Source organism: Capricornis sumatraensis, chromosome 6 (genome assembly GCF_032405125.1).
Source record: "Capricornis sumatraensis isolate serow.1 chromosome 6, serow.2, whole genome shotgun sequence".
NCBI classification, from domain to species: domain Eukaryota; kingdom Metazoa; phylum Chordata; class Mammalia; order Artiodactyla; family Bovidae; genus Capricornis; species Capricornis sumatraensis.
In genome coordinates, this window is record NC_091074.1 from 94563777 (window position 1) to 94590089 (window position 26313).

Here is a 26313-nt window from a genome sequence, read left to right on the forward strand (position 1 = left end):
CATTTCCTTTCCTTCCCCATGAGTGTCTAGGTGGCAGAAATCACTAGGAAATGTTCCACTTCCCTTAAAATGCAGTTGAGAAAAGAAAGTTGCATCTTTTCAGTGATCATAAGATAAGTTGATTTATGGTTTACTTCCTACACTGGCAATGTGTTTTAATTTGCCAGGGCTGCCATAACAAAATACCACAGACTTGGTAGTTCAAAGAACAGAAGTTTATTTTCTCATAGTTCTGGAGACTAGAAGTCCAAGATCAATGTGTAGGCAGTTTGATTTTTATTGAAGTCTTTCCCCTTGGCTTGCAGATGATTGCATTCTTGCTGAGTCCTGAAATGGACATTTTTTTTTCCCCTGTGTGTGCACTTTTCTGGTAACTCTTCTTTCTGAGGACACCAGTCATACTGGGTTAGGACTTCACCCTATGACCTTGTAAAGGCCCTGTCATCAAATAAAGTCATGACTTTATATGTTATGTTATGACTTCAATATGTTAATTTTGGGGAACAATTCAGTCTTAACTCAGTCCTCTGGACCCCCTTTATTCACATTATTCAAGTAAAAAATACATTCACCCCAAATTAACAGCAGCAAGAGTCTTAGCCCATTTCAACTTCATCTCTACATTCAAAATCTCACCTAAGTTTCATCTAAGTCGAGTGTGGATGAGACTAGAAGTGCATTTCATCCTTTCCAGCTGTGAACCTGTGAATCAGACAAGTTACTTGCTTCCAAAATACAATGATGAGACAGGCCGAGAATTCACATTCCCATTCTAAAAGTGGAAAGGATTGATTGGTCCCAAGCAAGTTTAAAACATTACAAGGCAAATTCTATTAGTTTTTAAGCCATGAGAATGGTCTCTGGTTGTATCTTCTGCCCTCCGGTCTGGCTGGTGTGGTAGAGGTGTATGTGGCCCATTGAAACCATGGAAGAACCATACTGGCTCCCCAGACTTTTACTGCCTGGGCCTGTTTTGGAAATGGCAGACCTGCTGGTCTCTGTTTCACCTTTGGGGTCATTCTTCCCTCTTCTTGATGGATAGTGTAGTCAGATAGCTCTATTCTCCCGTCTTGTAGAATCCCAGAAGTCTAACAGCCTGCCTTCATTTAGTCCCATCTGTGTCACCTTTAGTTCTACATCTGAGACGGTTGATTGCTTCCAAACTTAACTCTTTATTAAACCATGTCTAACTACACCATAGTATTCTTTCCAGAACATGCTTCTCATTTTCTGCAGCATAGATATCCATAGGCTGAGAATTTTCCAAACCTCCAAATTTTAGTTCTCAGAATTTTGTTTAAAAGTTCCTTCAATTTATCGTTCTACTCTCACATTTTACTGTAAGGAGGGAGAAACCAGGTTGCATCTGTAACACTTTGCTTAGAAATCTCCTTAGCTAAAAATTTGTTGCTTATGTCACAATTTCTACTTTCTACAAACACTGAAACACAGGCCAGGTTCTTTGCCACTTTATAACAAGGATTGTCTTTCCTCCAATTTCCAGTAATATGTTCTTTATTTCTGAGACTGCACCAGAATCACTTTTAATGTCCATATTCCTATCAACAGTCTCTTTTAGACAATTAAGGCTTTTTATAACAAGTGCCTCAAACCTCTTCCAGCCTCCGCCCATCACCCAGTTCCAAAGCTATTCCATACTTTCAGATATTACCCTCAGTGCCAAAATTGTATTTGTTTGCTAAGACTGCCATTACAATACCAGAGGTTGGAATGACGAAGTGACAGAAATTTATTTTCTCAGTTATGGAGGCTGCAAGTCCATTAAGGTGTTGACAGGGTTGTTTTCTATTTAAGTCTCTCTCCTTGGCTTGCAGATGGCTGCCTTCTTGCTGTGTCATCATGCAGGCTTTCTTCTGTACATGTGCTGGAGAGAGAAAGTGAGCTCTGGTATCTCTTACTCTTGTAAGACACCAGCCCTATTGGATAAATACCTCATCCTATGCCACTGTTTAATCTTAATTACATCCTTATAAGCCCTATGTCCAAATACTGGAGAGTTAGGGGTTCCCAGCCTGAGATGCTTGCACTGGCACTTCCCATCCTGAGATGCTTGTATGCACCCTGACCATGGCCAGTGAGGGCTGGGTATCAAGGCTTAGGCTTCAGAGGTCAGGCTCCAGGGAGAAGGCTGGGGTTGACTACCTTGAAGACAGTCTGAGGAGGGCTAGTACAGCACATTTGAGGAAGTCTAGGAAAAGGCTTGGCCTGCCAGAGAGGCAAGAGATCACTGTTTTTCAGTTTAGTTCAGTCACTCCGTTGTGTCTGACTCTTTGTGACCCCATGGATTGCAGCACACCAGGCTTCTCTGTCCACCACCAACTCCTGGAGCTTGCTCAAACTCATATCCATTGTGTCGGTGATGCCATCCAACCATCTCATCTTCTGTCATCCTCTTCTCCTCCTGCTTTCAATCTTTCCCAGCATCAGGGTCTATTCTTATGAGTCAGCTGTTCACATCAGGCAGCCAAAGTATTGGAGAAACATGGAACAGATGAAGGAGCATGGTAAAAGCCCACCAGACCAAACAGATGAAGAGGAACTAGGCAGTCTACCTGAAAGAGAATTCAGAGTAATGATAGTAAAGATGATCCAAAGTCTTGGTTTAAAATGGAGACACCGTGATGGGTTGAAGAGATACAAGACATGTTTAGCAAGGACCTAGAAGAAACAACAGACAATCAGCAATGAACAACAAAATGACTGAAATAAAAAAATTCATTAGAGGGAACTAATAGCAGAATGTGGCAGAAGAATGGTGAAGTGACCTGAAAGATAGAATGATGGAAATAACTGAAACAGAATAGAATAAAGAAAAAAGAATGGAAAAAAAAAATGAGGATAGTCTCAGAGACCTCTGGGACAACATTAAGTACACCAATATTCAAATTATAGGGGTCCCAGAAAGAGAGGAAAAGGGTATGAGAAAATATTTGAGGAGATTAGAGTTGAAAATTTATCTAACATGAGAAAGGAAACAGCCAGCTTAAGTCCAGGAAACCCAGAGAGTCCTATAAAGGGTATACCCAAGGAGACACATGCCAAGACACATATTAATCAAACTAACAAAAATTAAATGCAAAAATGTTAAAAATCAGCAAGAGAAATAAAAACTAGCATACAAGGGAATGCCCATAAGGTTAATAGCTGATATTTCAGCAGAAACTATTCAAGTCAAAAGGGGTGTACTTAGAGTGATGAAATGAAAATGCCTACAACCAAGATTACCCAGCAAGGATTTTGTTTGGATTTTATGGAGAAATCAAAAGCTTTACAGACAATCAAAAATTAAGAGAATTCAGCACCACAAAACCAGCTTTACAACAAATGCTAGAGGAACTTCTCTAGGCGGGACACATAATAGAAAAGACCTACAAAAACAAACACAAAACAATAAAGTAAATGCTAATAGGATCATACATATCAAGAATTCCGTAAACATAAATGGATTAAATGTTCCAACCAAAAGACACAGACTGGCTGAATGAACACGAAAACAAGACTCCTATATATGCTGTCTATAAGAGACCCATTTCAGAGCTAGGGACCCATGCAGACTGAAAGTGAGGGACTGGAAAAAGATATTCCATGCAAACGGAAGTCAAAAAAGAGAGTAGCGATACTCAGATAAAACTGACTTTAAAGATCATTACAAAAGATATTGAAGGACACTACATAATGATCAAGGGATCAATACAAGAAGATATAACAATTATATATGCACAGGAGTGCCTCAAATGCTAGCAGGGGAATGCTAAAAGGGGAAATTGGCAGTAACACAATCATAGTGGGGGACTTTAACACCCTACTCACACTAATGGACAGATCATCTAGACAGAAAATTAATAAGGAAACAAGCCTTAAATGACACATTGGTCCAGAGAACCTAATTGGTGTTTTCAGTATATTCCATTCAAAAACTGTAGAATACATTTTTTTCTCAAGTACACATTGAACATTCTCCAAGATAGATTACATCTTGGGTCACAAACCAAGCTTTGGTAAATTTAAGAAAATTGAAATTGTATCAAGATTTTTTCCTGACCACAACAATATAAGATTAGATATCAATAATAGGAGGGGAAAGACTATAAAAAACACAAAAATATGGAGGCTAGACAATACACTACTAAATAATCCAGTGGTCACTGAAGAAATCAAAGAGGAAATTTAAAAAATACTGAGAAACAAAAGACAATGAAAATATTACAACTTAAAATGTAAGGGATGCAGTAAAAGCAGTGCTAAGAGGGAAGTTTAAGCAATAAAAGCCTGCTTCAGGAAATGAGAAAAATGTCAAATAGACAACCTAACTTTATACCTAAGTTCAGTTCAGTTCAGTCGCTCAGTTGTGTCCGACTCTTTGTGACCCCATGAATCGCAGCAGGCCAGGCCTCCCTGTCCATCACCGTCTCCCGGAGTTCACTCAGACTCACATCCATTGAGTCCGTGATGCCATCCAGCCATCTCATCCTCGGTCGTCCCCTTCTCCTCCTGACCCCAATCCCTCCCAGCATCAGAGTCTTTTCCAATGAGTCAACTCTTTGCATGAGGTGGCCAAAGTACTGGAGCTTCAGCTTTAGCATCATTCCTTCCAAAGAAATCCCAGGGTTGATCTCCTTCAGAAAGGACTGGTTGGATCTCCTTGCAGTCCAAGGGACTCTCAAGAGTCTTCTCCAACACCACAGTTCAAAAGCATCACTTCTTTGGCGCTCAGCCTTCTTCACAGTCCAACTCTCACATCCACACATGACCACTGGAAAAACCGTAGCCTTGACTAGACAGACCTTAGTCAGCAAAGTAATGTCTCTGCTTTTGAATATGCTATCTAGGTTGGTCATATCTTTTCTTCCAAGGAGTAAGCGTCTTTTAATTTCATGGCTGCAGTCACCATCTGCAGTGATTTTGGAGCCCCCAAAAATAAAGTCTGACACTGTTTCCACTGTTTCCCCATCTATTTCCCATGAAGTGATGGGACTGGATGCCATGATCTTCGTTTTCTGAATGTTGAGCTTTAAGCCAACTTCTTCGCTCTCCTCTTTCACTTTCATCAAGAGGCTTTTTAGCTCCTCTTTAAGTTCTGCCATAAGGGTGGTGTCATCTGCATATCTGAGGTTATGGATATTTCTCCCGGCAATCTTGATTCCAGCTTGTGTTTCTCCCAGTCCAGCGTTTCTCATGATGTACTCTGAATATAAGTTAAATAAGCAAGGTGACAATATACAGCCTTGACGTACTCCTTTTCCTATTTGGAACCAGTCTGTTGTTCCATGTCCAATTCTAACTGTTGCTTCCTGACCTGCATACAGATTTCTCAAGAGGCAGATTAGGTGGTCTGGTATTCCCATCTCTTTCAGAATTTTCCACAGTTTGTTGTGATCCACACAGTCAAAGTCTTTGGCATAATCAATAAAGCAGAAATAGATGTTTTTCTGGAACTCTCTTGCCTTTTCCATGATCCAGCAGATGTTGGCAATTTGATCTCTGGTTCCTCTGCCTTTTCTAAAACCAGCTTGAACATCAGGAAGTTCACGGTTCACGTATTGCTGATGCCTGGCTTGGAGAATTTTGAGCATTACTTTACTAGCATGTGAGATGAGTGCAATTGTGCGGTAGTTTGAATATTCTTTGGCATTGCCTTTCTTTGGGATTGGAATGAAAACTGACCTTTTCCAGTCCTGTGGCCACTGCTGAGTTTTCCAAATTTGCTGGCATATTGAGTGCAGCACTTTCACAGCATCATCTTTCAGGATTTGAAATAGCTCCACTGGAATTCCATCACCTCCACTAGCTTTGTTCATAGCGATGCTTTCTAAGGCCCACTTGACTTCACATTCCAGGATGTCTGTCCCTAGATTAGTGATCACATCATCATCATTATCTGGGTCGTGAAGATCTTTTTTGCTCAGTTCTTCCATGTATTCTTGCCACCTCTTCTTAATATCTTCTGCTTCTGTTAGGTCCATACCATTTCTTTCCTTTATCAAGCCCATCTTTGCATGAAATGTTCCCTTGGTATCTCTAATTTTCTTGAAGAGATCTCTAGTCTTTCCCATTCTGTTGTTTTCCTCTATTTCTTTGCAGTGATTGCTGAAGAAGGCTTTCTTATCTCTTTTTGCTATTCTTTGGAACTCTGCATTCAGATGCTTGTATCTTTCCTTTTCTCCTTTGCTTTTTGCCTCTCTTCTTTTCACAGCTATTTGTATGGCCTCCCCAGACAGCCATTTTGCTTTTTTGCATTTCTTTTCCATGGGGATGGTCTTGATCCCTGTCTCCTGTACAGTGTCATAAACCTCATTCCATAGTTCATCAGGCACTCTATCTATCAGATCTAGGCCCTTAAATCTATTTCTCACTTCCACTGTATAATCATAAGGGATTTGATTTAGGTCATACCTGAAGGGTCTAGCGGTTTTCCCTACTTTTTTCAATTTGAGTCTGAATTTGGTAATAAGGAGTTCATGATCTGAGCCACAGTCAGCTCCTGGTCTTGTTTTTGTTGACTGTATAGAGCTTCTCCATCTCTGGCTGCAAAGAATAGAATCAGTCTGATTTCAGTGTTGACCATGTGGTTTTGTCCATGTGTAGAGTCTTCTCTTGTGTTGTTGGAAGAGGGTGCTTGCTATGACCAGTGCATTTTCTTGGCAAACTCTATTAGTCTTTGCCCTGCTTCATTCTGCATTCCAAGGCCAAATTTGCCTGTTACTCCAGGTGTTTCTTGACTTCCTACTTTTGCATTCCAGTCCCCTAGAATGAAAAGGACATCTTTTTTGGGTGTTAGTTCTATAAGGTCTTGTAGGTCTTCATAGAACCGTTCAACTTCAGTTTCTTCAGCATTACTGGTTGGGGCATAGACTTGGATAACTGTGATATTGAATGGTTTGCCTTGGAGATGAACAGAGATCATTCTGTCGTTTTTGAGATTGCATCCAACGACTGAATTTCGGACTCTTGTTTTCCGTGATGGCTACTCCATTTCTTCTGAGGGATTCCTGCCCGCAGTAGTAGATATAATGGTCATCTGAGTTAAATTCACCCATTCCAGTCCATTTTAGTTCGCTGATTCCTAGAATGCCAACGTTCACCCTTGCCATCTCTTGTTTGACCACTTCCAATTTGCCTTGATTCATGGACCTGACATTCCAGGTTCCTATGCAATATTGCTCTTTACAGCATCGGACCTTGCTTCTATCACCAGTCACATCCACAACTGGGTATTGTTTTTGCTTTGGCTCCATCCCTTCATTCTTTCTGGAGTTATTTCTCCACTGATCTCCAGTAGCATATTGGGCACCTAATGACCTGGGGAGTTCCTCTTTTGGTATCCTATCATTTTGCCTTTTCATACGGTTCATGGGGTTCTCAAGGCAAGAATACTGAAGTGGTTTGCCATTCCCTTCTCCAGTGGACCACATTCTGTCAGACCTCTCCACCATGACCCGCCTGTCTTGGGTGGCCCCACGGGCATGGCTTGGTTTCACTGAGTTAGACAAGGCTGTGGTCCTAGTGTGATTAGATTGGCCAGTTTTCTGTGAGTATGGTTTCAGTGTGTCTGCCCTCTGATGCCCTCTTGCAACACCTACCATCTTACTTGGGTTTCTCTTACCTTGGGTGTGGGATATCTCTTCACGGCTGCTCCAGCAAAGCACAGCCACTGCTCCTTACCTTGGACAAGGGGTATCTCCTTACCACTGCTGTTCCTGACCTTCAACAGAACCCTAAAGCAACTAGAAAGAGAAGAGCAAAAAACCCCAAAGTTAGTATCAGTAAAGAAATCATAAATATCAGAGCAGAAATAAATGAAGAAATGAAGGAAATATTAACAAAGATCAATAAATCTAAAGACAGTTCTTTGAGATAATAAACAATATTGACAAACCATTAGCCAGACTCATTGAGGCAAAAAGGGAGAAGACAATAAAATTGGAAATGAAATTACAACAGAAAAGGCAGAAATACAAAGGATAATAAGAGACTGAAAAGTGAAAGTGGAGTTGCTCAGTCATGGCCGACTCTTTGGGACCCCATGGACAGCAGCCTCCAAGGCTCCTCCATCCATAGGATTTTCCAGTCAAGAGTACTGGAGTGGGTTGCCATTGCCTTCTCCAGGGGATCTTCCCGACTTAGGGATTGGACCCAGGTCTCCTGCATTGCAGGCAGACGCTTTACCCTCTAAGCCACCAGGGAAGGCTTTAATAAGAGACTACTACAGGCAACTATATGCCAATAAAATAGACAACCTGGAGGAAATGGACAAATTCCCAGAAAGTACAACCTTCTAAGACTGAACCAGGAAGAAATGGAAAACATGAACAGACCAATCACAAGCACTGAAATGGAAACTCTGATCAAACATCTTCCAGCAAACAAAAGTCCAGAGCCAGATGGCTTCACAGGCCAATTCTATCAAACATTTAGAGAAGAGATAACACCTATCCTGCTCAAACTGTTCCAAACAATTGCAGAGGGACAAACACTCCAAAACTCAGTCTGAGAGGCCAATATCACTCTGATACCAAAACCAGATAAAGATATCACAAAAAAAGAAAATTACAGATCAGTTTCATCCATGATGAACATAGATGCAAAAATCCTCAACAAAATACTAGTGAACAGAAGCCAACAACACATTAAAAGGATCATTTACCATGATCAGATGGGGTTTATCCCAGGGATGTAAGGATACTTCAATATATGCAAATCAATCAATGTGATACCCCATATTAACAAACCGGAAAAAAATAAAAAACATGATCATTTCTATAGATGCAGAGAAAGCACAAGACTATTATTCAATCTAATTTTGGAAGTCCTAACCATGGCAATCAGTAATGAAAAAGAAGTAAAAGGCATCCAGATTAGAAAAGAAGTAAGCCTCTCACTGTTTGCAGATGTACTTATACTATATGTAGAAAACCCTAAAGATGCCACCAGAAAATTACTAGAGCTAATTAATGAATTTAGTTAAGTCGCAGGATACAAATTTAATACACAGAAATCCCTTGCAATCCTATACACTAACAATGAAAAATCAGAAAAAGAAATTAAGGAAACAAGTTCATTTACCATTGCATCAAAAAGAATAAAATACCTCAGAATAAACCTACCTAAGGAAGTAAAAGACCTGTCTTCAGAAAACTATAAGATATTGATGAAAGAAGTCAAAGATGACAGAAAGGTGGAGAGATATATCGTGTTCTTGGGTTAGAAGAATCAGTGTTGTCAAAATGACTACACTATCCAAAGCACTCTACAATACAAGTGCAATCCCTATCAAATTACCCATAGCATTTTTAAAGCAGAATTAGAACAAAAATTCTAATTAGAAAAAAATTCAAAATATGTAGGGAAACACAAAAGAACCCAAATAGCCAAAGTAATCTTGAGAAAGAAAAATTGTGCTGGAAGAATCAGGCTTCCTGCCCTCAGATTATACTACCAAGCTGCAGTAATCAAAATTATTTTGTACTAGCATAAAAACAGAAATAAATCAGTGCAACAAGATAGAAAACCCACACACCTATGGTCACCTAATCTATGACAAAGGAGGCAAGCATATAAATGGGAAAAAACAAAAAGCAGTCTCTTAAATCAGAACATCCCCTAATACCATACACAAAAGTAAACTTAAAGTGGATGAAAGATCTAAATTTAAGGCTGGATACTATGAAACTCTTAGAGGAAAACAGAGGCAGAACACTCTTTGATGTAAATCATAGCAAGATCTTTTTTTGACCCACCTCCTAGAGTAATGAAAATAAAAGCAAATGGGACTTAATTAAACTTAAAAGCCTTTATACAGCAAAGGAGACTGTAAACAAAATGAAAAGACAACTCTCTGAATGGGAGAAAATATTTGCAAATGAAGCAACCAACAAGGGATTAATCTCCAAAAGATAACAAATAACTCATGCTGCTCAATATAAAAAATACAACCCAATCAAAAAATGGGCAAAAGATCTAAAGAGATATTTCTCCAAAGATAAACAGATGGTCTAAAAACACATAAAAAGATGCTCAACATCACAAATTATTAGAGAAATTCTAACTCAAACTACAATGACATACCACCTCACACCACCCAGAATAACCATTATTAAAATGTCTACAAATAGCAACTTCTGGAGGTGGTGTGGAGGAAAGGGAACCCTCCTATAGTGTAGGTGGGAATGTGAGTTAGTGCAGCCACTGTGGAAAACTGTATGCCTTAACAAAGTAGAAAATACTTAATCCAAGGCCAGCAGATGGGAAAAATAATAAATAATACAGCATACATAAACAAAACAAAAACAATAATAAAAGTCAATGAAACCAAGAGTTGGTTCTGAGAAAATATCAACAGGTACCTCCAGATTGTGACACAAGAGACTCCTGAATTTCCCTCCTTCCATGGATGCACTGAATTTACAGCTACACACGGATTAGTTTCCTCTGAGAGAAGCTTAGAAATTGCCTGAGTGACTCCTACACATTGGGAACTGAGAAAATACCCACATGAAAATGTATAGTGAAGGGTGAGACACTTCCTATAAACACCACCCCAGAATAATGCCTTATAATCTTTCCGAAACCATGAATTCCCAGCCCCTTCTTGATCAGTAAAGTGTTTGGGCACATTTCTAATGCCCCAGATTTTAAGCCTGTCACCTGAGGGATGGACCCTCAAATCATCTAGCTCTGAGAACCAAAGGGCTTCCATTCACAAGTCCCACGGTGTTATAGCAAAGAAGGAATTCTTATTAGGTGCTTGAGCACTCCCTGTGGCTATTTCCTCAAGCTTAGGGCAGAGGGAGTAGATTGCATTTGAGCTGAATCCTCCCCAGAGCCACAAAGAGCCAGTGGGTACTTACCCTGCCCTCTCCCTCCATCTTGCTCCAACAATGAAACCAAATCCTGCATGTCCCTAGAAGGAACTTTCTACACGTTTACAATCCTGACTTTTAAAACTGCCACTTGAGGGATAGACTCCAAAATAACCTACCTCTGAAAGCCAATGGAGTTTACATTCATGAATCCTACAGTACTATAGCAAAGAAACAGTTTTTGAAAGGATGCTTGAAGACTCCCTGTAGTTTATATACCCAGGCCCAGCATGGAGGGAGAAAACAAAAATGCGCATCTCCCAGTTAGTCTCTGGAAAGAATTTGTGTATTTTTCTAGCTGCTGCCATGGTTCTGGCTTCTAGTCAGTCTGCATGTAGGAGCTGACTAGGATCCTCTTGTAAGCCTGGTAAAGCTGGTGGGCTATCTCCCCCAGCTCCAACAGTAAGACCAAGTGTTCATTTTCACTCCTGAAAGCTGGTCCAGACATCTCACACCCCGATTTTCAACTACCACCCAAGGGACTAGCCCCCAAATCATGTAGCTTTGGGAGCTGACAGGGCTCATCATTCATGAGCCCCTGGGACAACTAAAAACAAAGGCTATTTTATTTGGACACAAAAGCACTTGCAGCAACCGTTTCCCCTGATTCAGCAAAAACTAAAGTGAAAGTGAAAGTGAAGTTGCTCAGCCGTGTCCGACTCTTTGCGACCCCATGGATTGTAGCCTACCAGGCTCCTCAGTCCATGGAATTTTCCAGGCAAGAGTACTGGAGTGGGTTGCCATTTCCTTCTTAAAAACAAAGGCTATTTTATTTGGACACAAAAGCACTTGCAGCAACCATTTCCCCTGATTCAGCAAAAAGTAAGTAAGCAAAAACACCCAACTTCTGGATTCTTCTTGATAGAGGATAGACTGCATATCTAATGCCCCGATTTTCCCAGTTCCTGCCTGATAATTGGGCTTCCAATTAACCTGCATCGGGGAGTTAAAGGGTCTAGAAGCCTAAGTAGGCATAACAAGGTTTCCCACATCTTTGGGGACACTGATGAGTATTGGCACACCCTTAACTATAGGAAGCCACCAAGGAAAAAGACAGGATTTGATCATAAAACTTTTAGAGACAATCAGGAGCTCAGGCCAGGCTGATTATGGAGGTTCATCTACACAAGGCCAATGTGTCAATACTGGGAAAAGTGGCTGTTTTATACAGAAACCAACACAGAAAATCAAGAAAAGTAAAGAAATGAGGATGTTTCAAACAAAATAAAAAATCTCTAGGAACTTACCTTAATGAAGTAGATGTAAGTGTTTTACCCAATAGAGAGTTCAAAATAATGGTAATAAAGATGCTTATTGAGGTCAGGAGAATAATGCATGAACAAGGTACAAATTTCAACAAAAAGACAGAAAATGTTTTTAGAAACTACCAAACATAAATCATAGACATGAAAAACACAATAAATGAAGAACTCAACAGAGATGTTCATAAGTAGACCAGATCAAGTGGAAGAAAGAATCAGACAAGGGAGTGGAAATCATCCAATCAAAAGAGTGAAAAGAAAGAATGGAAGAAAGCAAAGATAAGTTAAGGGTCACCGCTTAGTGAACCAATGTAGGTATTCTAGGTCTTCAAGAAAGAAAAAGAGAAAGGGCAGAAGGCATATTCAAAGAAATAGTGCCTGAAAACTCCCTTAATATGGAAAAAGAAAGATATCCAGATTAACAAAGTCCATAAAATGTATAACAAGATTAATTCAAAGAGATCTACCCAGAGACACACTATAATGAAATTATCAAAAGTTAAAGATAGAATCTTAAAACCAACAAGAGAAAAGTGACTTTATACAGGGAATCCTCTTTAAGCCTATTAGCAGATTTTTCAGTAGGAATGTTACAGGCCATTGGGAATGGGATGATTTAAAAAAAAAAAAAACCCTGCTAAGAATACTCTACCCAGTAAACTTGTGCTTCAGAGTTGGAGAGACAGAGAAATTTCATAAACAAACAAAAGCTGAAGGAGCTTATATGAAAGTTGTTAAAGGGAATTCTTTATTCTGAAATGAAAGCATGTAAGTTAGGAATATGAAAGCATATGAAAGTATAAAGCCTATGGGCAAATAAATAGTTAAATTCAGAATGATATTGTGATGGTGATGGTTAAATTTCTTAAAACTTTAAAGGTTAAAATATAAGAACAACTCTAACTGCAATACTTTGTTAATAAATATACAATTTATAAAAAGATGTAAATTGTGACATCAAAAGCATAAAATGGAGTGTAAAAATATAGATCTTTTTTATGTATTAATTTTCAAAATTAAGCTTATCATTTTAGCCTGTCATGAATATAAGATGTTGTATGCAAGCCTCATGATAACAAAGAATCAAAACCCTTAGTAGATACCCAAAAGACAGGGACAGAATCAAGGCATACCACAACAAAATCATCAATTCACAAAGGAAGACAGCAATAGAAGAGTAAAAGAATTACAAAAACCCAGAAGCAATTAAAATAATGGCCTAAGCCCTTACCTATCAGTAATTCCTCTGTATGCAAATGGATTAAATTCTTCCATTAAAAAATGTAGAGTTGTTTTATGAATTAAAAAACAAAACCCAACTATACACTGACAACAAGAGACCCACTTCAACTTTAATAACAGTAAAGGAATGGAAAAAGATACACTATTGTAATGAGAAATAAAAGAAAGCAGCGATAGCTATAATTACATAGATTTGATAGCTATAATTATAGAGACTTGAAGTCAAACACTGTAACAAGAGACAAAGAAAGTCATTACATAATGATAAAGAATAAATTTACAAAGAGGACATATTAATAGAATTTTTATTCATCCAACATCAGTCAGTTCAGTTCATTTCAGTCGCTCAGTCATGTCCGACTCTGCAACCCCATGAATCGCAGCACGCAGGCCTCCCTGTCCATCATCAGAGTACCTTAAATATAGAAAGCAAATATTATTTCCTGACTTGAAGCAGGAAATAGGCAGCGATATAATACCGTGGAACTTCAATACCCAACTTTCAACAGTGGACAGAACATCCCCAAAGAAAACCAATAAGGAAATATTGGACTTAAACTACACATCAGATCAGATGAACCTAACAGACATATGCAGAACATTTCATCCAATACCCCTGGAATACACATTCTTCTCAAGCATACATAGAATACTCACCATGGTAGATAATGTGTTAGGTCACAAAACAAGTCTTAACAAATTTAATATAATTGAAATTACTTTCTTTTCCAACCACAATGATATGACAATCCATAACAGTAGGAAAGCCAGACATATCACAGGTGTTTTTGTTGTTTAGTTGCTAAGTCATGTCCAACTCTTGTGACCACACGAACTGTAGCCTGGCAGGCTCCTCTGTTCATGAGATTTCTCAGGCAATAATAACTGGAGTGCATTGCCATTTCCTTCTCCAGGGGATATTCCTGACTCAGGAATCAAATCCATGTCTCCTACATTATAGGTGCATTCTTTACTGCTGAACCACTAGGGAAGCCCATCACAAATATATGGAGATTAAGAAAACATGTTCCTGAATGACAAAAGGGTTAAAAGAGAAATCAAAAGGAAATTGGAAATATATTTTGAGACAAATAAAAATGAAATACAACATACTGAAACTTATGAGAAGTTCTAGAAAGCAAGTTTATAATGATAATAGTATATATTAAGAAAAAAGAAAGCTCTCAAATAAGCAACCTAACAACAACAACTAAGAACATCAAGGAACTAAACAATGAATTAAGCTGAATGTTATCAGAAAGAAGGAAATAAAAATTAGGGCAGCTATAAATGAAAAAAAAAGGACTAAAAATACAAAAGGAAAGACTACTGAAACTAAGAGCTGTTTTTTTTTAAACTACAGTATGTATATTGGTTTTTCAGACATAATTCTATTGCATATTAACAGACTATAATATTGTATAAACATATCTTTAATATGCACTGGGGAACCCAAAAATTCATGTGGAGTGTTTTGTTGCGATATTCACTTTATTTTTATTGTCTGGAACCACACCTGCAATATCTCCAAGGTATGCCTGTACACAATGGAATATTATTCAACCTTTAAAACAGCAGTGCCCAATCTTTTTGCGCCAGTTTTGTGGCAGACAATTTTTTCACAGGCTGAGTCGGGGATGGTTTCAGGATGATTTAAACACATTACATTTACTGTGCACTTTATTTCTATTATTACATATAATGAAATAATTATACAATTTGCCATAACATAGAATCAGTGGGAGCCCTGAACTTGTTTCCCTGCAGCTAGATGATCCTATCTGGGGGTGATGGGAGACAGAGACACCTGAAAGTGTGTTGCTTATGTCCAGTCTACTCCACGATCTTGGTTTGGTCGCTGTCACTGCAGAAAGCCCTGCGTCACAAAGATAGGATGTTGGAAATGGAAGCAGACTTTTCAGTGCTTTTGTGGCAATCTCAGTATATTCTGCCTTGACTTTAATTCAAAATGTATAGAGATTTGAAGTTGTCTCAAATATAGCTTCTCCCCACTCTGGGTTGGCAGTTTATTTGAAAAAAAAAAAAAAGCACCCCAGTTATCTCATTGTCTTCCTTGTCCATTATTTTTCTTAACAAGTTACAAAAAACTGGGGAGAGGGTATGAATTAACTTTGCAGACTGACATACTTGCAGAGGACTCCTGAATAATGATGATGATTCAAAAGCTCCTAGGTTAAGACGCATAGAGTCGGACAGGATTGAAGCGACTTAGCAGCAGCAGCAAGCTTCCATTTGTAGAAGGTGATGGCACCCCACTCCAGTACTCTTGCCTGGAAAATCCCATGGATGGAGGAGCCTGGTGGGCTGCAGTCCATGGGGTCGCGAAGAGTCAGACATGACTGAGCGACTTCACTTTCACTTTTCACTTTCATACATTGGAGAAGGAAATGGCAACCCACTCCAGTGTTCTTGCCTGGAGAATCCCAGGGACAGGGGAGCCTGGTGGGCTGCTATCTATGGGGTCGCACAGAGTCGGACATGACTGAAGCGACTTAGCAGCAGCAGCAGCAGCAGCAGCAGCAGCAGCAGCAGCAGCAGGTTTACTCCTGAATCAGGCAAAGAGCAAAGAACAACATAAGAAGGAATTTTGTTAACAGCATTCTTATAATACAATATTGATTATGACAGTCCAGTGGTTACAATTACATTCATGATAAATCACTGAAATCACCCCGTTGCTTATACAATGGAGGTATCAGTGCAAGGAGTCATCTGAAGAGTGAAAACCAGAATTGGTAAGGCTTCTCTGGCAGTGTGATTCTGACACCAGTGGCTCCTGGCTCAGTCACCCTCACTTTGAGTCCTGGTCTTCTGTTTCATCTAAGAGGGCAGAGCAGATCCCCAGCTTTTTCAGTTCTTCCACCAGCTCCCCGGTTCTAGTACCTCTGCAGAAGAATGTCACCACCTCCCCCATGAACTTGCAGTTGAGGTACACTTGTGGGATGGTGGGCTGGTTGGAATAGTCTTTAATGCCTTGTGGGAGCTGGGGGTTATCTAGCACATTGTAGGTTGTGGGATCTGTACCATGGCATTGCTGAAGCGGCACTGGGGCTGCTCTGGCATCCCCTTGAGGAAGACCACCACCTTGTCCTTCCCCAATGTGTCCAGGTGCTCCGATGAGCTGCTGCCACCTAAGCTCAGCACCTGCACACCTGGGGCCCTACAGGCCATTATCCACGCTGTTCCCCCAGACAAGCAGAGACCTGCTTGGCTCAGGGATCCTCTCATCCCCACATGCTGGCCAGAGCCCTTAACTGCCCCAAACATACTTTTAAGGCCACTGTCGTTTGTGATCTCAAGCAACTAAACCTCTCCTAGAATGGCCAAAGTCAGTTCACCTGGTTTATTCACAAGTGGACTGCAGATCCATTCCTTCCCAGTTTGGGGATCATCTCTGGTTTGGAAATAATGCTCAAACCCTTTCGAAAGCTGAGATAGGTGATCACGCACCATTTGGGAGAAAGAAGCCCCTGTTTCAACCTCTTTCAAAATCTCTGCTAATGTTTGAAACATGTTAAAAAAAAAAACAACCAAAAGCAAAACCCAAACTTTTCACCCCCATAACTGCTGTTTAACTTTGAATACAGCCACTTTATCTGCTGACTTGAACAAGTTCTCATGCTCCCCTGAAGGGACAGATTGAGTTCATTGAGCAGGTTGAATATGTCACACAAGTGAGCAAGTTTTGTCATCCATTCTGTGTCAGTGAAATATGCTGCCAGTGGTGACCATTTTTCTAAAAGAATTATTTGGAGAAGCTCTCATAGCTCAAAAACTCTAGCCAGTGATATACCTTTAGAAAACCATCTCACATTTGTGTTTAAGAGAAGACGTGCTCTGTGTCTGTCTCCTCACAGAGGTATGTGATGTGAGTTAAAAGCATGTATTTTAATATGGTTAATAATTTTAATCACATCCTGAAAAACATTGTTAAGTTCAGGTGATGTTTTTCAGCTAGACAGTATTTATGCATGACACAATGTGTAGGCTCACATTAAGAAGTGACATTTTTGGCCGGAGTAGTGAAACCAGAAAGCCATCCAGTCACAGCAGCTACTCTGTGCCTGCATGCATAAGTGCTTAGTTGCTCAGTTATGTCCAGCTCTTTGCAATCCCATGGGCCATAGCCTGCCAGGCTTCTCTATCCATGGGATTCCCAGGCAAGAATACGGAGTGGGTTGCCATTTTCTACTCCATCTGTCTGTGCAAATACAGATACAAAATGACCAATTCAGTTTTCCTAATACATAATCAATCAAAGACTTGAATAGTTCTGCAGCTGTGGTGTTCATTTGCAACTAAAGGGAGCATAACATATCCTCATGCACATCCTCCTGAGAAACTGCACAAAAACAAGTGTTCTTGCCTAGCTGTCAACATTGGTAGACTTGTTAACCTGGGTTGTATACCACAGTGACTCATTAACTCTCTCTAACAACTGTACCACAATATCCTCTGCTATTTCATCAATTCATCTAGTTATGGTGCTAAATGAAGAGGAATATATGCCACATTTTGAACTTCAGCCTCTTCTCAAAGTTCATGACAAATGTCCTTAGCTGTAGGCATGATCAGCTCTTCACCAATAGTAAAGGACCTCATAGTTTTAGCCACTAAGAATGATGCTCTCAGTGCAGACACATTTGATGAAGTGGTGGCCTTCAATAATTGCTTCTGTTCTTCATGCTCACATTTTTTTTTCTTTTGAAAAACTCCAAAGCCTTGTCTTTTAATGCAGAGTACTCGGTCTCCAAGTGGCAAAGCAATTTTGACGGTTTCATAGCTTCTTTGGATAGCCGGCCACTACATATTATACAAAGCAGGCTTGAAGAATTTGGACTGCCTGTTGCAATGAACCTGTAATTTAAGTAAGACTCTTGCTATTTTCTTTTAAATGTAGCTTTCTTTTTGTTGGCAGTCCTATTCTCTTTTGCCATCTCATCATTGGATCTTCCCCCTTCAAAGAATCTCCCCAGCAAATTTGTTTTTTTCTCATTTTGGCTAGGGTTAGCTTCAGGGCTTAAAAAACTATGACTGAGACAAGTGCACAGTGTGGGAAAGAGGCACAGACAGAAGTGGTAAATAAAATAATAGGTGGGATCCACATGAACTAAAATAAGTGTCGGATTCTGACTTAAACCTACCACCAGATGCAGCTGTATAACTGAAGTACATCAACTCATTTGCCACAGCTTAATTGTCCCTTGCTGCTCACTAATAGGGTTTTGGCATGAGTCTGTAAGCAATTGATTTATTATGGCCTCTGTGCAGTCAAACCTCTCTGCTAATGATAGTCTGTGTTTGTAGTTGCTCCCCAGCACTAGCATCACTGACTCTGATCATCAGGTATTGGCTTCTCATAAGGAGCATGCAATGTAGATACTTCGCACGTGCAGTTCACAGTAGGAGTCTCTCTCCTATGGGAATCTAATGCCGCCACTGGTTGGACAGGAGGCAGAGCTCAGGCAGTAATGTGAACAATGAGCAGCAACTATAAATACTAATAAAGTTTCTCTCACTCACCTGCTGCTCACCTCCCACTGTGCGACTTGGTTCTTAACAGGCCACAGACTGTCTGGTTTGTGGCCTGGGGGTGGGAACCCCTGCTTTAAAAAGAAGAAAATCCTGCTATTTGTGACAGCATGGATGAAACTGACAGAGATTATATTAAGTGAAATAAGTCAGATAAAGACAAATACAAATACTGCATGATATCACTTTAATATGGAATACAAAACAGTCATAGAAGTGGGGTGCAGGATGGTAGTTGACAGGAGATAGGGGGTGGCAATATGGGCAGGTATTGATCAAGGAGTACAGTTTCAGGAAAAAAGAATAGGTTCTGAAAATCTATTGTACAATGATATAGTAAACAACTCTGTATTGTATACTTATAATTTTCTAAGACAGTAGATCTTTAGTGTTTGCACCAAAAATAAAGAAAACAGTGACTATATGAGATTAATTGGCTTGATAATGTGGTGCACTGGAGAAGGGAATGGCAAACCACTTCAGTATTCTTGCCTTGAGAACCCCATGAACTGTATGAAAAGGCAAAATGATAGGATACTGAAAGAGGAACTCCCCAGGTAAGTAGGTGCCCAATATGCTACTGGAGGTCAGTGGAGAGATAAATCCAGAAAGAATGAAGGGATGGAGCCAAAGCAAAAACAATACTCAGCTGTGGGCATCACTGACTCGATGGACGCAAGTCTGAGTGAACTCCGGCAGTTGGTGATGGACAGGGAGGCCTGGCATGCTGAGATTCATGGGGTCGCAAAGAGTTGGACACGACTGAGTGACTGAACTGAACTGATGGCAATTATTTTAAAAATGTATGTGTACATCAAAATATCAAGTTGTGTGTCTTAGATATATATTTTTATTTGTCTATTATACCTCACTAAAGATAGGAAGAAAAAAGAAATGAGGTACTAATTTATCCTGTAATATGCATGAACACTGAAAATTATGGTGGGAAAGAAGTCAGACATAAATGGTCACATACTATGTAATTATATTTATCGATATATGAAATATCCAAATAGATGTATCTGCACAGACAGAAAACAGATTGGTGATTACCCAGATGTTAGGTGAAAGAAGGAACAGAGTGTAACTGCTCCATGAGCAGGCTTCCTCTAAGGCGATAAAATGGGTTTGAACTAGAAAAAAGTAAGGATTATACAACACTGTGAATGTACTTGAAGCCATTTAACAAGTTAAAATGATTGATTTATCTCAGTCAAATAATAAACCCTCTCCTCAATTTACTTTTAGTTAGTTTACTGTGTCAGTGCAAGTTTTAATATGAATTATATCTTTAAAGAAAAAGACAGCCTCATTTCACTCCAAATAGAAGATGGCAGAGTAGGAGGATGTGGAGTTTGTGTCTCCTCACAACTACAGCATGAATGCATCGGAGCAATTCTCACAGAGCACCTATTAGGCGCTAGAGTGGGAGAACCTCAAACACCTAAGGGAATGGGAGGAATCCCTGCACAACCAGGTAGGACGTGGGTGGGGGTGCGGGTAAAGAGGGGGAAGAAAAGTGGATGCAAGACCGGATCAGTGCCCCTGAGTGGTGCTGGGGAGGAAGAGAGGCTCCCACACCCAGAGGGGCCTTCTCACAGCAAGGGGGTCAGCAGGGAGGGAAAGGGACGCTGGCGGAGTTGTGGGGATCAGAGCAGAACATGGAAAGTGGTTCCCCTTGACTGCTAACCCTAACCCTAGCCCTCGACTGCTCATGCCCCAGTGAGACTGCTAGGGTCCTGGGCCTGAGCCCCACCCCTGTCAGGGCCTCTTCTGGCCCTGAGTGAGAAAACCCACTCAGAGACAAAGGACCTGGCCAGCACTCCTATCCCAGGGGCATTATCACCACCATGCATGGTCTTGGAGGGGTCACACTGAATGCCTACCACTTGCTCAATATCGTATTTGATTTTACAGAGAAATAATAGTCATATTAACATCCCTATTCCAGAAGGCATTCTTGTGACTTTGATAGTGAGCTTGCATTTAAAGAGTATTTTTAAAGTAAATCTTCCCAAATGTGATTATGAATATGTGAATGTTTTTGGTCTTGTACATTCAATAATATGAAACTACTATGACTTAAGTAGTATGATTAAGGTAGGAAAATATATTTCCTTTCTCCCTAAAAATGTGTCAGAATAATTTGGGCTATAAAAGCCCAGAATCATAAAGGCTGATGGTAAAAAACATGTGATTGGGATATCTCTAATAAGGTACTTTCTGAAATATTTTTCTTTCTTCTTTGTGCAGATTTTTTTTTTAATCTTACCACCGTGAGAAAAAATTTTATTCATGAAAATCTCAAGCTGTACAAAACGCAGGCACTCCACTGAGGTGCAACAAACATGAATATGATACTAAGAAACTCTAGTCTTTTCCATAAATCGAGTAAGATACCTGTTTGACAGAGCACAGTAATCCTTAAAGCCACAATCCCCAACTTTCAATATGGTCCTGTGTATTTCTAAATAAGCTAGGCTAGAATGAGCTATAGTTTTGTGTTTAAGAATACAGAGATACATAGTTGACAATTATATGAAATACACAAAAGCTTAAATGAAACATTTCACATAGGTAAAATACTGATTTCTTACCTACTGAAGTATTTTAAGCTACAGAGAGGCTTGCTAACTATAATAGGGCTCATTGAAGGCAGATTATTCAGAAATGGTCAGGGCCCTGCTGCTGCTGCTGCTGCAAAGTCACTTCAGTCGTGTCCGACTCTGTGTGACCCCATATACGGCAGCCCACCAGGCTCCCCCGGCCCTGGGATTCTCCAAGCAAAAACACTGGAGTGGGTTGCCATTTCCTTCTCCAATGCATGAAAGTGAAAAGTGAAAGGGAAGTCGCTCAGTTGTGTCCGACTCTTAGCGACCCCATGGACTGCAGCCCACCAGGCTCCTCCATCCATGGGATTTTCCAGGCAAGAGTACTGGAGTGGGGTGCCATCGCCTTCTCTGGATCAGGGCCCTGCCTGCCCTCAAATGCATGTGTAGGAGAGATGCTCTCAGTTCAAGCCAGGCTCTCTGTGCCCTGAAATATGGCTAAAGTTGCATAGTGCTATGAAGACAACTTATGAGGAGAGGAGTGTGTGCAAGAAAGCCATGGAGCATGGCTCTTAGGGACGATCACATTACAGGGGCCAAATAGTTTGGATTTGGCCTGGTCCCCAGTCCTGAGCAAGTTTGGAAACATCACAGAGTCTCTCAAATAATATGTTGTTAAGAAGTCTTTAAATTCTTATTTTATGTTTATTTTTAATTGGAGGATAATTGCTTTACAATATTATGTTGGCTTCTGTTATACAAAGTGAAGTAAGTCAAAAAGAGCAAAACAAATCTCACATGTTAGCACATATATATGGAATATATAACATAGAAAAATTATACCAATGAACCAAGGGGCTGGAATAGAGATGAGATACAGAGAACAGACTTTGGACACAGTGGGGTAAGGAGAGGGTGGGGCATATTGGGAGAGTAGCACTGACATATTTACACTACCATGTGTAAAATAGCCAGTGGGAGGTTGCTTTGTAGGCACAGGGAGCTCAACCTGGTGCTCTGTGAAGTCTTTAAATTCTATACCAGCTCTGTAATTCTTTATTTACATTGTTTAATCAGTTTGCCACAATTTATTGTGTGACCTTTTGCAATCCTCATTAGGTTTCAGCAGCTTTGAACTTTTCACTTACCTTGACATCAGAGCTCTACAAAGTTGTCTAATTAATGAAAAAGTCCATATAGAATGATAGCAGGTATCTTAAGAGACTGCCTTTCTATCTTAATGTTATTCATCGATTATTAAACTTATCTACCTGTGGTTAACCTTATCAACAGTTAGCAAATATTATTTAGCAGAAAGTAACTGTAAAGAAGGCTGAGCGCCGAAGAATGGATGCTTTTGAACTGTGGTGTTGGAGAAGACTCTTGAGAGTCCCTTGGACTGCAAGGAGATCCAACCAGTCCTTTCTGAAGAAGATCAACCCTGGGATTTCTTTGGAAGGAATGATGCTAAAGCTGAAGCTCCAGTACTTTGGCCACCTCATGCGAAGAGTTGACTCATTAGAAAAGACTCTGATGCTGGAAGGGATTGGGGGCAGGAGGAGAAGGGGACGGCCGAGGATGAGATGGCTGGATGGCATCACTGACTCAATGGACGTGAGTCTGAGTGAGCTCTGGGAGACGGTGATGGACAAGGAGGCCTGGCATGCTGCGATTCATGGGGTCTCAAATAGTTGGACATGACTGAGTGACTGAACTGAACTGAACTGAATGTTTCTAATGGAGAAGGAAATGCCAGTACTCTTGCCTGGAGAATTCCATGGATGGAGGAGCCTGGTACCCTACATACAGTCCGTGGGGTTGCAAAGAGTCGGACGTGACTGGGCGACTTCACTTCCTTTCTTTCTATAGTTCCTTTTGGAGAAGGAAATGGCAACGCACTCTAGTGTTCTTGCCTGGAGAATCCCATGGGCAGAGGGGCCTGGTGGGCTGCGGTCTATGGGGTTGCAAAGAGTCAGACACAACTGAGCAACTAACATACACACACACACACACACACACACAATGTTTCTAATATACTGCTTCAAAAATTACATTAATTTTCTGCCTTATACCTTAAATTTATACCTTAAGGTATAATTTATACCTTAAATTAAATTAAGGTATAGTCTCCTGGTATAATTATTTTAAAATATTTATTTATTCATTTATTTGGTTTCATTGGGTCTTAGTTGTGGCACACAAGATCCCTGTTACATCATACAGGATCTTTCATTATGGTACACGGACTCTATAGCTGTGGTACGAGGGCTCAGTAGTTGTGGAGCACAGGTTTAATTGCTCCTCGCATGTGGGATCTTAGATACCCAACCAGGGGTTGACCCCAAGTCCCTGCATTGCAAGGTAAATTCTTAACCACTAGACAAGATGCTTTTGAACTGTGGTGTTGGAGAAGACTCTTGAGAGTCCCTTGGACTGCAAGGAGATCCAACCAGTCCATTCTGAAGGAGATCAGCCCTGGGATTTCTTTGGAAGGAACGATACTAAAGCTGAAGCTCCAGTACTTTGGCCACCTCATGCGAAGAGTTGACTCATTGGAAAAGACCCTGATGGTGGGAGGGATTTGGGGCAGGAGGAGAAGGGAACGACAGAGAATGAGATGGCTGGATGGCATCACTGACTCGATGAACGTGAGTCTGAGTGAACTCCGGGAGATGGTGATGGACAGGGAGGCCTGGCGTGCTGCGATTCATGGGGTTGCAAATAGTCAGACACAACTGAGTGAGTGAACTGAACTGAGACCACCATAGAAGTCCCCTGATATAATTTTTTTTTCTGTTATTATTGAGCTGGAGCAGGGCCTCATGTCCTCCACCTGCATTTTTTTTTCTGTAAAAAAAAAAAAAACACAAAAACTTGAGCTAAATAATAAGTTTAATCAGAGAAGTGAGAAAATGCAGAAACAAAGAAAAGTAATCCAAAAATAAAAGGACAAAATAACTATAGTCAGTAAGCAGAGTCAAGGACCTTTAGTTTCTTCTCAAGGGCCATAGATAATATTCTGAGCCATATCCTGTGAGCTGTCTTATAAATACTGAAACCAGCTACACGATGACCAGACTGTGGCCGTTACATAAGCTTCCACTTTTCCGGGAATTGGCCTGAAGGAAATGGGAACAAATTGATGCTGTAACTGAAGATTAACTGCTCTTAAAACAATCAAGATGACTCTGGTCAGACAACCACATGACAAATTTGAAGATGACTGTCAGAGCTGACTGTGCTGTTTCTGCTTGTAGCCCCCTGCCTCTGTCTATGAAAGCTGTTGTCTACATGTTGTCTGTGGGTGGGGGTGCCAGCCTTCAGACAGGAGTCCACCTTCTCTGACCCCTCTCCCCCCACCCCCGCCCTGGTTGCTGGCATCCAAAATAAAGCACACTTTCCTTTACACTCATGTTGCATCTTTATTGGCTTTTGAAAGGCAAGCAGCTGGACCCCACTTTCAGTTACATTATGTTACCAATGATAAAATGACTGCCTCAAAGTTGAAGTTGTCTTACATGGTTGAGCACTCTCAAAAAAAAAAAACCACACTTCTATATAGATTTTTTTTTTCTTATTCGAGCACAGTATTTTTTAATGATTTGTTTTGGAATAATTGTAGATAGACAGGAAGTTGCAAAATTAGAAAGGCCCCAAGTGATCTCCATCTAGTTTTCCTAGGTTACATTTTATGTAACAATAAGACACTATCAAAGCTAGGAAACTGATATTGGGACAATATATGTGTGTGTTTTATAATGTGTGTTTAATAACATGTGTAGCCACCACTGTGGCTTCCCTGGTGGCTCAGTGGTAAAGAATCCATCTGCCAGTGTAGTAGACATGGGTTTGATCCCTGAGTCAAAAAGATTCCCTGTAGTAGGAAATGGCATCCTGACGTCAGTATTCTTGCCTGGGAAATCTCATGGACGGAGGAACCTTGTGGGCTACAATCCATGGTGTTGCCAAGAGTCGGGCATGACTGAGCACATGATAAAGTCAACAAATAGACAAACTCAATGAGGAACTACAAATTGTAAAAAAATGAAACAAATATAAATTCTGGAATTCAAAACTACAATAATTGAAATGGAAAATTGACTAGGGGTTCAACAGTGCATTTGAGATGGCAGAATAAAGAATCCATAAATTTGAAGATGGATTAATAGAAATCAATGTAAAAAACAAAGAGAATAGATTGAGGAAAAATGAGCTATGGGACCCATTAAGCACACTAGCAAACACGGAAACAATCTCAAAAAGCAGGGAGAGAAAGAGGAAGAAGAAAAAAATACTTGTAGACATGACTGCAGTCTTACCAAATCTGATGGAAAACATTAATCTACAGACTCAGTGTTTACCTCTAGTAAAATGGAAGCAAAGAGATACATCTAAGACACATCCTGGTCAAAGTGTGGAAAAATCAAGGTAAACTCTTGGAGCAAGAGAAAAACTGTTCTCCATATACAAGAGAACCACAGTAAAATTAAACACTGACAATCAGAAAGAGTAGAGGGAAGGCTGTGTGATGACATATTCAAAGAGCTGAAAGAAAAATATTGTCAACCTAGGATTGCATGTCTAGAAAATCTACCATTCAAAAAAAGAAAGAAAATTAAAAATATTCCCAGATTTAAAAAAAAGAGCTGCAGAATTTGAAGCTAGCAGTCCTACATATAAATACTACTGAAGACAGCTTTTTGAACTGAAAAAAAAGAAGGTTGATTCTTAGATTTGAAAATGCTGGATTAGGCTTCCCTGATAGCTCTGGTAAAGAATCTGCCTACCAGTGCATGGGATACAGATTTGATCCCTGCTCCAGGAAGA

The 26313-nt window shown here is 40.2% G+C and overlaps 1 pseudogene; it reads right to left on the reverse strand.

Annotated features, from left to right (window-relative positions):
* Window positions 1–16196: 16196 nt before the first annotated feature.
* On the reverse strand, window positions 16197–16576 carry LOC138080788 (glutaredoxin-related protein 5, mitochondrial pseudogene; annotated as a pseudogene).
* Between the last annotated feature and the right edge of the window lie 9737 nt (window positions 16577–26313).